The 11167-nt window shown below is 42.3% G+C and overlaps 1 protein-coding gene across 2 annotated transcripts in view; it reads left to right on the top strand.

Moving 5' to 3' along the window:
* Positions 1 to 3702, top strand: part of RFX8 (regulatory factor X8) — a 32114-nt gene extending 28412 nt beyond the window's left edge. For both annotated transcript variants that reach the window (XM_083501477.1, XM_083501476.1), the window contains one exon: positions 3533 to 3702. The gene's annotated coding sequence lies outside the window, so the exon portion shown is untranslated. The remainder of the gene's footprint in view (positions 1 to 3532) is intronic.
* The last annotated feature ends 7465 nt before the right edge of the window (positions 3703 to 11167 follow it).

Genomic DNA, 11167 nt, shown 5'->3' on the forward strand with positions numbered 1-11167 from the left:
TTTAACTAAGGATATACAACAGAGGAATTCTGGTAGTGCAGAGGAATTCTGGTAGTGCAGTGATAAATTTTGAAGCCCAGGAGCTTATCACAACAGTCCCCACAGCCACACCCCCAAGGAATGTCCGAAAATGCAAATAGCTGAGTTGATCTGTCATTACAGACACAGGAGCGTACGTAGCATAATGCCAAATTTATCAGAATGCCTGCAATCCAATGCATATTTTCCTGGGAGTAAGTTCCTATGTTTTACTGCATGGGTTTAATTTGTAAAACACCCTGAGCCTTAACAAAAGATCTCCAGCCATCTTAAATGCATCCTTTATTTTTCAATTAGGCACGCACAATCTTACAAAGAAGTGCTAACATTTAAACTGCTAGTGTGTCTTTTCTTGATTGTTTTCCTCATTCTTCGAACCCTCCGTGCAAACAAACTTGAAAGCCTCATGATCACCTCAGTCACTTGCCAGAATAAGAAGGCTCTGCCCATCACCCTGATGGTCCAGCAATGCTCCCTTGCATACTGCCTTTTACTGTACCAGCATGGGCGTAGCTGGGGGAGGGGGCAGCTGCTCTCCCCTAGGTCCACAAATATTACTGAAAAGCATTAAAAGTACTCAATTATCTGAGTACAAGTCATCTGTCCAAGTCATCTGTCAAGAGAACTATTTGCCGGCCTGGCTAGGACGCCAGCCTGTTATACCTTCTGGGCTTGATGTGGCATGTGACCCTCACCTTTCCTGAGCCTGTTCCAGCTGAGGAATCACACACCTCCTCCCCAAGGTAGCCAGCCCCACCTGGGCTGTGGGTCCTTGCCTGCCTTTCCTCAGAACTAACAGCTGTAAGTGCTGGAATCCTGAGTTCACGGGTGGTACGTCCCATTTTGCCACTTGAGGCAAAACAGGAAGTGCCACCCTGCTCTGCCACACCACCACAACCCATGGGACACTGCCCACCACTGCGCCACCTGCCAGTGGCACTGCAGCTGTGCCACCAGCTGTGTCACCACCACCGCTTGTGGAGCAGCAGTGCCGGCATGGGCGCCGATGTCCTGAAAGAGCTTGCGAAGATCTCACCCAGATCTCATGAGATCCATTGCTCTCCTTGACATCTCGCAAGACTTTGATGAGATCTCGCAATATCTTGCAGGAAATCCGCACCTATCCTGGCACCGCTTCTCTGGCAGAGGTGAGGAGGGCATGGCAGGAGGTCTCATGAGGGTGCTGCCTCGGGGGCACCCGCTGTCTGAGATAACTACTTCATGGGTGGGCTGGCCTTACCTGAGGTCACTATGGGCATGTGCACTGGTATCTGTTTACCTGTAAGCACACACCTTTATTTATTTTAATACAAGTTTCTCAATCTCCCAGATTTGCACAAAACAGCAGTCGTTTGTGTGTGAGTTTGTGTTGCTCCAAGCCAGGAAACCTGAGACCCATGGGTATTTGTTTACATGTGCACATATACCTCTTGTGATCTACCATGCTTGCACAAAAGAGTAGTCCAAAAATAAGCTCTTGCTTTTGAAATACATTGGTTTACATAAGTAGTTAATGTGAATATTTTTAGTGTTGCCGCAGAGAAGGATTTTATATGTAAAAAACAAAATATGCTCTTCTTATTTTTCTCCCCCTACATCCCAGCTTTAGTCTCCCAGATAAAATTAAACATGTTGGATGCAGTGGAAAGGTTTAGTGTGTGCTTTAAATATCCCCATTGATGTCAGTGGCATTTAATTTGCTTAACTTTGGCTCCATCGTGCTGGTGTTTTCTTTTTTAAAGGGAAACATGTATAAGCACCAGCCTTTGCGGTCTCTAGAAGGCGCTGTTAACGCAACCTTCTCTCCGTGTGGCAGTGAAATGCAGCGGGTTAGTTGGTAACAAAAGGTCATTAATGAAATATTAATAAAATAAAATATTCCCCATTGTACAATAGAAGTCTGTGCAGCAGAGGTCTGTAATACCATCTTAGGTCTCCGATAACATTATTGGACTATAAAGCCCCTGGTATTATCATTTCTTTTCTTGCAATGTCTTTCAGTAGAAGTGCAGACTTGATGTTAGATGATCGGTTGCCTGCAATTATAATACATAGCTCACGATTATATAAAAAAGAACAGAAAAAACTTTGGACTTGTGCCCTTTAAAACTGGAGATTTTCTTGCCTCAGAGTGAACTTAACGCAGTTCTTTGAACCTAGATGTAAGTTACAAAAAAGCATAATTTTCCATCAGATTTCTAAATAATGGGTTAACACGTTTGCTATGAATTGCATTTTTAAAAAATGAGCATTGACGATGTAAGATTATTAATATATCTCTGAGCAACTGTCAGATTTTTAAAATTGATTGCAGTGCATTACTAATCTGAAACGTTTCCTCTTCATTGCTTATGTGGAGGACAAATTTCATTTAGATATATAAGAAATAGCACGTTATGTATGAGATGCACGCACAAAGGAGAATTTGCGCTGCAAATTTCTATTTTCTACTAAATTGTTTTGAAGAATTTGTGGGGGGTTTTGTGAGCTGCCTTAGGCATTGCACAGTGGAAAAGCAGGATAAAAATCTTCTCTTATTAATTTTTTTAACTGACATTCATTGCTTTCCCAAGTGAATCATGTGAAATATAGTTAGGTGAGAATGCTCAGAATTCTGTGTTAGAAATCTCTAGGCCATCTTCACAGAATTACAGTCCTCAAAGCAATATGAATCTTTATGGTATATATATATATTCAGTTTTATAAAATCGCCACAGGCCTTAGTGATTCATGGAGAAACATCATTTTTTTATTATTAAAGAGGGTGTTTTATTATTTGCAGTACAAACACACCTTTTTAACAAAATAAAAAATTCCTTCCTTCCTTAGAGACCAACTAAGTTTGTTATTGGTATTAGCTTTCGTGTGCATGCACACTTCTTCAGATACCTGATGCATGCACATGAAAGCTCACACCAATAACAAACTTAGTTGGTCTCTAAGTTGCTACTGGAAGTATTTTTTTTATTTTGTTTCCACTACGGCAGACCAACACGGCTACCTACCTATATCTACACCTTTTAAAATTATTTCTGTAAAGTGTCTGGGTTTTTTTTTATTGAGTCTGGTTTAACCTGAAAAGGTGAGAAAGCAGGTGAACGATCTACTTGAGCAAGGTTCTAGATTCAGGTAGGTAGTTGTGTTGGTCTGAGGCAGTCGAAATATAAAAATTGTCCAGTAGCACCTAAGAGACCAACTAAGTTTTGTGTGCCTGCACACAAAAGCTTATACCAAGAACAAACTTAGTTGGTCTCTAAAGTGCTACTGGACAATTTTTTTATATATATTTCTATATGCAAGTGAGAGATATATACTTTATGTGTGTGTATGTTATCAATTCTGAACAACAAATCTAATTTAATGAAGTACAAACCAGTGGCAGTCAGGAAAGTAGAACTGAATATACTACATTGGTTCTTTTAATTTCTGGCAAGCATCTTTGTAGAAGACATTTGCAACGCTTTCTAAGCACAGCTTGCTTGGAATTTTTCAGATCCGGGGAGCACCGTTTGGGACTTGCTTATCTATTAGCGATGGCCCCACAGACAATAGCACTGGAATTCCTTTTTTTTATGTGACTCCAAAGGACAACACAGTAGCTGATCTGATGAAAAATTCCGTTGCTTCCCTGACATTGCCAGAGGCAGAAGGAGATATCTGCAGGTACAATGATTACGAGAGCATTAGGTGGTTGTGTTACATAACATGAAGGCTCTTTTCAGCTTAAATCACAACAAATATGGTGCTGTTTACTCATTTGCTGTGGGAGATTCACATTTTCTTGTAGCGTGCGGATGTTGCACTTTCCCAGTGCTCAAGCTGAAATGAGTTGTATTGCTGTTGTTTGCTGAGAAAAGGTGTTTTCCAACTCCCGAGTTTGTATATTCTAAGTGTGACCTATCAGATGGTGTCTGGGACGTCACTGATGTTGACAAGTACCAAGAAATCCACATCCATACTTATGCCATTTTGTTAACATTTAAGAAAGTTGTTTGCGTTTGAAGCAGAGCACTTCACGGCTGTCATATTTAAGTGAAGACGTTCTGGTCTAGCCCCAGAGGGACTATATGTTTGATCTCAGAGCAAATAAAATATACACATGGAGCACCCCGGGGTTGTGTGTGCTGTCATCGACACAGATTGGGTCCATGCACCCACCCGTCTGGTTTTGAGGCCTGGAGGCAAAGCAAGCTTTGACAAGTACCCAGAACCAGAAGGCAAGAAGCCAAACACATTCTGAGAGCAGCTTGACCATGACCAATTGCTCAGCCTGGGTTTTATAGGCCCAGATGGGCCCTAACTCACCCATTCCGTCATGCGACAAGTGCTGAGCAGCTTGGGGGACAAGTGATCGTAAAGGGAAGGACTGTCTTGACCCTTTCTCCACCTGCAGTTTTCCTTCCCCAAGTCATTTCCTCAGCTGCTCTCACCAGACAGCGTCCCAGAGGCATGCTTTCAAGAGCAAACGCACATCTAGAATGCTGTGAGGGCAAGGCGGAAAAGTAGTTGGGAGTGTCAACAGCAGCCAATGGGAAAGTAATGGAGCACTCCCTTCTCTGCTCAAACCCCTCCTTTCCCAAAGCTGGATTTCTTTAGAAAAAACATCCAGGTTATAGTTGGTCCCATGTGCCTGGATCTAGTTGCCATGCCACCTGATTAGAAAGCCAACCTTTTACGTGTGTATGTACTGTATATATATAACATTTTATTTTTCAATGCACATCTGAAATTGTGTTTATTTATGCCTGGATACATACAAAAACTCTTTACGCCACTAACACACCGGCTTCTTTGATCTTCTCTTCTGCTTTTCTGCTGAAAAATTCTGCTTTCACTATTACAGGCTGTCTGGGCAGTTTCCTCATGCCAGGACTTGGTAGTAACCCGAGCATACAACATCAATAACTGGAACTAATCCCGCCTGATTTTTTGGCATAGTTGAGCCTCGTCTGCTCACTAACAGGTTTCCAGAGCTTATTCAGATTCACCGTAGGACAGAGGTGCTGGTTTTTCTTCAAGTGCTAATGTCTTATACCAACTTTTTCGAAATAACCAGGATGATATAGTTTGTCAAAATTGATTATGTGGTGGTACATTCCCCCAGCATCACCACAGCCTCCAGGATACTCTGTTTCCTGGTGTGTTGCAGTCAGCTTTGAAAGTGCACATAATGCCTCGGGTCATATGGCAGGAACGGAATCCAGAGTCCATCTTCTGCCCAAATAGGTGATCATTGCTGTCAGACAACTGCCACCTGTTCAGAGGGTGCATATGAGGAAATCTTAGCACGTAACAACAAGGAGAAATTAGCAGATGAAGAAACAAGTAGATTCAAAACTCTTTAACAATTCCGTCTGCAGCATGCAAGTGGATGTGAACTCAACTAGAAAAGGGAATTCAATCAAGTGCAGCCATCTCATTTTTAGAAGCTATTGGAATTTTAACTCAGAGCTTTGAAGTGTGGTGTGTGTGTAAGAAAGAGAAAGCTCTTTATCACAAAAGCTGCAGCAGCAAGGAAGTTAACAGTGCCCGGAAGCATAAAGCCAAAGATCAAGAGAAGCTTTTCAGATTATGAATTTTGCTTTCAAGTGAGATTTAGTTTGATGTCCATACCACACAGATTAGTAAAGCTAATACATGCTTACTAGCTCATATCCTTTAAGGGTGTGTTACGATTTATGGGCCACAGAGGATGCATGTAAGGTATGCATTTGTGCTTTTCAAAACATAAAATGAATGTGATGTGGGTTTCTGATAAATTAGCTGCAGTATTTATCTGTTAATATAGCTTTGCCTTCTGTACTGCTGTGGTGGTGGTGGAGGGGATTCAAAATATTTATCTGTTAATATAGCTTTGCCTTCTGTACTGCTGTGGTGGTGGTGGAGGGGATTCAAAATATTTGGGAACGTGGTTTGCATCAAGCTGAGTCATGTTTCAAGACACCCATATCATGCCAGCCATTGTTTGTCCACATATGCGGAACTATTTCGGAGTGAAGATTGCTTAGCACTGGGTCTAAACCCATAAGAGGCTAAATGGGAAAAGAAAAATTGTAGGACAAAAAATTCCACAGGAGTGTTTCAAAAGGCTCAAACTAGGAGCTAACTTCCTGCTCCCTATGCTATCAGCATACCTTCCAACATTTCTCTGATGAAAATAAGGACGTCCTATTCAATAACAGGGATTAAACCACAGAGCCTAGGACTTGCCGATCAGAAGGTCGGCGGTTCGAATTCCCATGACGGGGTGAGCTCCCGTTGCTTGGTCCCTGCTCCAGCCAACTTAGCAGTTTGAAAACACGTCAAAGTGCAAGTAGATAAATAGGTACCGCTCCTGCGGGAAGGTAAACAGCGTTTCTGTGTGCTGCTCTGGTTCGCCAGAAGCAGCTTAGTCATGCTGGCCACATGACCCGGAAGCTGTACACCAGCTCCCTTGGCCAATAAAGCAAGATGAGCGCCACAACCCCAGAGTCGGCCATGACTGGACCTAATGGTCAGGAGTCCCTTTACCTTTATTCAACAACAAGAGGAATATTTTTACTATTTCTACCCTGCCCATCTGACTGGCTTGCCCCAGCCACTCTAGGCAGCTTCCAACATATATAAAAACATCATAAAACATTAAAAAACCTCCCCATACAGGGCTGCCATCAGATGGCTTGGGAGTTGGTCTGCTGACTAGAGGGAAATTTGAACTAGGATACTAAACTAATACACCATTCTTTAGCCCTACTCTCTTGGGGACTCGTATATAATTATTTGATATAACACTCCAATATCTGATCCTTTTCCTAATCTCTCTGACTGAGCCATTTGTTGGTTGGAGCTACCACCATGTTTTCCTTTTGCATTGCCACACTGCTGGTTTTCGGCCTGCCTCAAGTGTATGCAAAAGTTGTGTAAAAGAAGGAATTTCAGGTAGTAGCTTGCATGACAATCCATGCCCGTCCATTTGCTTGCCTTGTATTTTCCGGGACATCAGTGCAAATTTTGAAACTGAGCTATCATGGCTTCTCCCCAAAAATTCTGGGAATGTCAACCTTGAGAGGGACCTAGTTGTGGGGAGTAGAAGAACATGGCCTAGAAAGGAATGCAGAGATTCATGGACCACTTTTATTGGTGCAGCCCTCCATGCTGAGGTCTGTTATAGTACACCAGCATAAATAATCTCCGAACTGTTTCATGACAGCTATGAATGATCAGGTGAAACATTCAGTGAAACTCCAGCAGACACTAATAAATTTGATGTTGACAGGACTCTCGTGTAGGCACAGACTTTAATAAGCAGGTTGACCTGCTCCTTTCCTGAGTCATTCTCAAACTGGGAATTCACATGTGTGAAAGAAGAGGAACAAGTAGGTGGAAAAGAAACAATGGTTTTCAACACATCCTCCACCTAGAATTGCACAACTGTTTTGTTTGCGTTTCTTCACAATCTGGAATTTATCCAGATGTTTAGGCTGCCATTTTGTAACCTGAGAGTAAGCCCCACTGAACTGAGCAGGTCTTACTTCTGAGAAGATACATCTAGGATTATGCTTTAAAACTGGGGGCACTTCCAGACTGTTGCCTTTTCAGGTGCAGATTCACAATAGCATCCCAGCCGCATTCAGGTTGGCAACTAAAGCTGATTTGAAGGGTGTGCACAACAAACCGGTTCCCTCCCTGCCACTGCCCCCCCCCCATGTGATAAGGACAGAGTTGGGGAAAGGCATTGCAAAATGTGGGATAACACTTGTTTGAAGCAATGTTGCGTAACTCCCCCCATCCACCACCTCTGCAAATTCAGAATGCATGCTCAATAATTGGCTAATGTAATCTAACCTCCCTGCAATCAAACTGGGATGAATGCCCAATAACAGGTTACCTGTTATTACCGGAAGCACTCTAGTTTAAGCATAAGGACTATTGTTGTTGTTGTTACTATTATTAATTAAATTTCTATACCGCCCTTCATCCGACGACCACAGGGCGGTTTACAATATAAAAGCACAAAAATACATAAGGTAAAGGTAAAGGGACCCCTGACCATTTGGTCCAGTCATGGCCTGGAGTTTGCGGCGCTCATCTCGCATTACTGGCCGAGGGAGCCGGCGTACAGCTTCTGGGTCATGTGGCCAGCATGACTAAGCCGCTTCTGGCAAACCAGAGCAGTGCACGGAAATGCCGTTTACCTTCCCGCCAGAGCGATACCTATTTATCTACTTGCACTTTGACATGCTTTTGAACTGCTAGGTTGGCAGGAGCAGGGACCGAGCAACGCGAGCTCACCCCGTCGCGGGGATTCGAACCGCTGACCTTCTGATCGGCAAGTCCTAGGCTCTGTGGTTTAACCCACAGCATCACCCGCGTCCCTAATACATAACATAGTAAGAAGCAAAAACAATGTCCCCCCGCCCTTCATCATTCAAAAGACCACAGACTGTTGAATTAGCCAAAGACCTGGATAATACTGAAACACCTCTTACATTGCCCTGTGGCAGTAGTATCCAACCTGTTGACTCCAGATGCTTTTGGACTACAACTCCCATCAACCTAAGCCATCAAGGTGATGGAAGATCGAACATCTTTTCAAGGGCACCACAATGGGTTCTAGCGGTCTATGAAAATTTAGTACAAGCTTATTTCTCTCTACTGCACTAAACTAAATGCTGTTCATAAAACAGACACATTACAGCTGCCTAAAGAGGCAGAACATAGGAGAAAAACAAGCTAGTCTAGACAGACGGAAGCAGTACGCTATTATTCTTTCTTGTAGGTATGCTAATAGTGAAGTGCTGCGAGAGGTTGGACCTACAGTTTTGGGATGCACTGCAAAAAGCATTTAATCTGGAGAACTCGCATAAATTTCAGCTGGATGGTACAATAGAGAAACTACTCCAGAATATATGGTTTGTGAATGACAGCTTTTATTGCACACAGGCTGCAGCTCCCTAAATCAGATTTGCTAGAGTCATCATCTTATATGATATAGTGAATACAGTGCAACATGCATTCAGCTGCACTTACTCGCAAGAAAGTGTGCCTAGTATGGCAGCCTGAACCAAGCATAGTTCAAGTGAGGGGAAATTAATTCCATTTTCTTATTACTCAGAAATATATTGCTGCGAGCAGCTTTTCAAATCTGCAAAGTTAAGGATGCGGTCCTATGCAAGTTTATTCATGTGTATTATTATTTACTGAATTTATATACCGCCTTATAACCGGAGGTCTCAGGGCGGGTTGCAGAATAAAAGCAAAATATAAAACAACAAAATACATACTCAAAATAAAAACAACAATCTAATAACACCCCTCCCCAATAAACACAATGTGATTTTGATTTATGCCTGCATAATAGGTAATAACCTTCCAAAGCATGTGGGATAAAAGTAGAAACGAACAATAAGTAGAAACTGGTATTAGTTCTACTGAACCTGTTGTGACTTCCTTTGCTGGTATTGCTATATGTTACCCAATCGTTGATGTTGTTCTTACATAAAGAGCAGCAAAGAGTTTAGTATAAATTTGTTATAGTAGGACAGATAACCTGAATCTTTAGGGGATCAGCATAGCAATGCCTCTTTGTACCAAACATTAATAAAACTACTTTATTTCAGCAAAGGTTGTGATAGTGTTAAAAACAAATGGTTTGTATCCATACCTTCTTTTTGAGAATACAATGCTGGTTAATATTTGACGTGGGCATCTGTTTGTGTGTCTCAATGGTTCCCTATTTTTTTTTTATAACAGATAATGGAATTTTGTTGAGAATCATTGCCTTCTGTGAGACAGGATATAGACGTCTTCATTCGCCCTTATATTATTGCCTCTGACACCCATACCTATATCACTCATAACAGAAATGTGTAATATCTCACCTTCACAATAAACTGGTACGGTCTGGTCCATATTTTGAAGACTGCTTAAGTTTACATATGAAGTTAACACATGTAGATCTGCAGGTACAAGTTCTGAAGTGCAGTAACACAACTTTTGAACAAATGGCCTGTAGTCCACTAAAGCTTCACCAACCAGAGTGCCCTCCAGAATTTGTGGACTACAACTCCCATCAGCTCTAGCCAGTACAAGCTACTCCTGGCTGGGATTGATGGGAATTGTAGTCCACATGGAAGGTGCCATGTTAGCAAAGACTGGTTTACGCCATAATAAATTAGTTAATCTTTAAGCTGCCATATAGCATAAACACTTTTCTTTGCTTACAGAAAAACAATCGTTGACCCTGATGATCCACGGTGTGTCAGACTTATTCTTACAGGGCAGATGGTGACGGTGCCTCTGGAAGAAATGGAATTTGCCAAGCAAGCATTGTTTTCTAGGTCTGTATGAATCTAATGTTACTGTGCTAACAGGAGGGGTGGGGGTGAAATAAAATAAGGCATTTGGACCAAGAACTGAAGGAATAATACATGAGCATTGTCTCCCACCCCCAGAACGGAACTTCTCCCAAACGCATCTGCTAGCAAGAGCCAAATGTTAATTGAAAACCTGGGTTCCTCCCAGGCACTTTTTAAGTACTTGTAAATCCTTATGGTCAGTGCTTAACTCTCGTATTTGGAATCCATGGGTTTTAAAGATGCTTTAGCATTGATTGAATAATGTCCAAGGTTAATGTGAGGGAATGCTCGACAGTACACTAGCTGGCACAACATCACAATCCTACTACACATGTCAGGACGCAGAACTAAGTCCTATTGAATTTAGTGGCACTTACTCCCGGGTAAGCGTAGCTAGTATTGCAGCCCAACAGAGCAATCCAAACAACAGAAAGCAAGGGTAATTTGTGTCGTGTGTAATTTACCCCTATGGCATACTCAGTTCAAGAGTGGGGCTACCGCTAGCTTGAGCCGGTCTGAGCCTGTAAGGAAAAACAATAGTTTTAAATAGTTTTAAAGCAGAGTTTTACTTACACCAACCTTTTTTACCACTGTAGTTTCCGTTGGGTTGCTGGGTCCCACGGCTGAACTGAAAGAGTTTGGAACAGGAGTAAGTCTCCTCTTGCCTCCCCATGACCCATAACACCCCTTTTTCAGGACGCATCCTGGCCTTGGTTTAGCTGAGCCAGAATGGAGGACTTACAATGGCGTATCTACAGCTGATTAGGGGCATTAGCTAGAGAGCCACCTCT

The sequence above is a fragment of the Podarcis liolepis genome (genome assembly GCF_965112155.1).
Source record: "Podarcis liolepis genome assembly, chromosome: 4".
Taxonomy (NCBI): domain Eukaryota; kingdom Metazoa; phylum Chordata; class Lepidosauria; order Squamata; family Lacertidae; genus Podarcis; species Podarcis liolepis.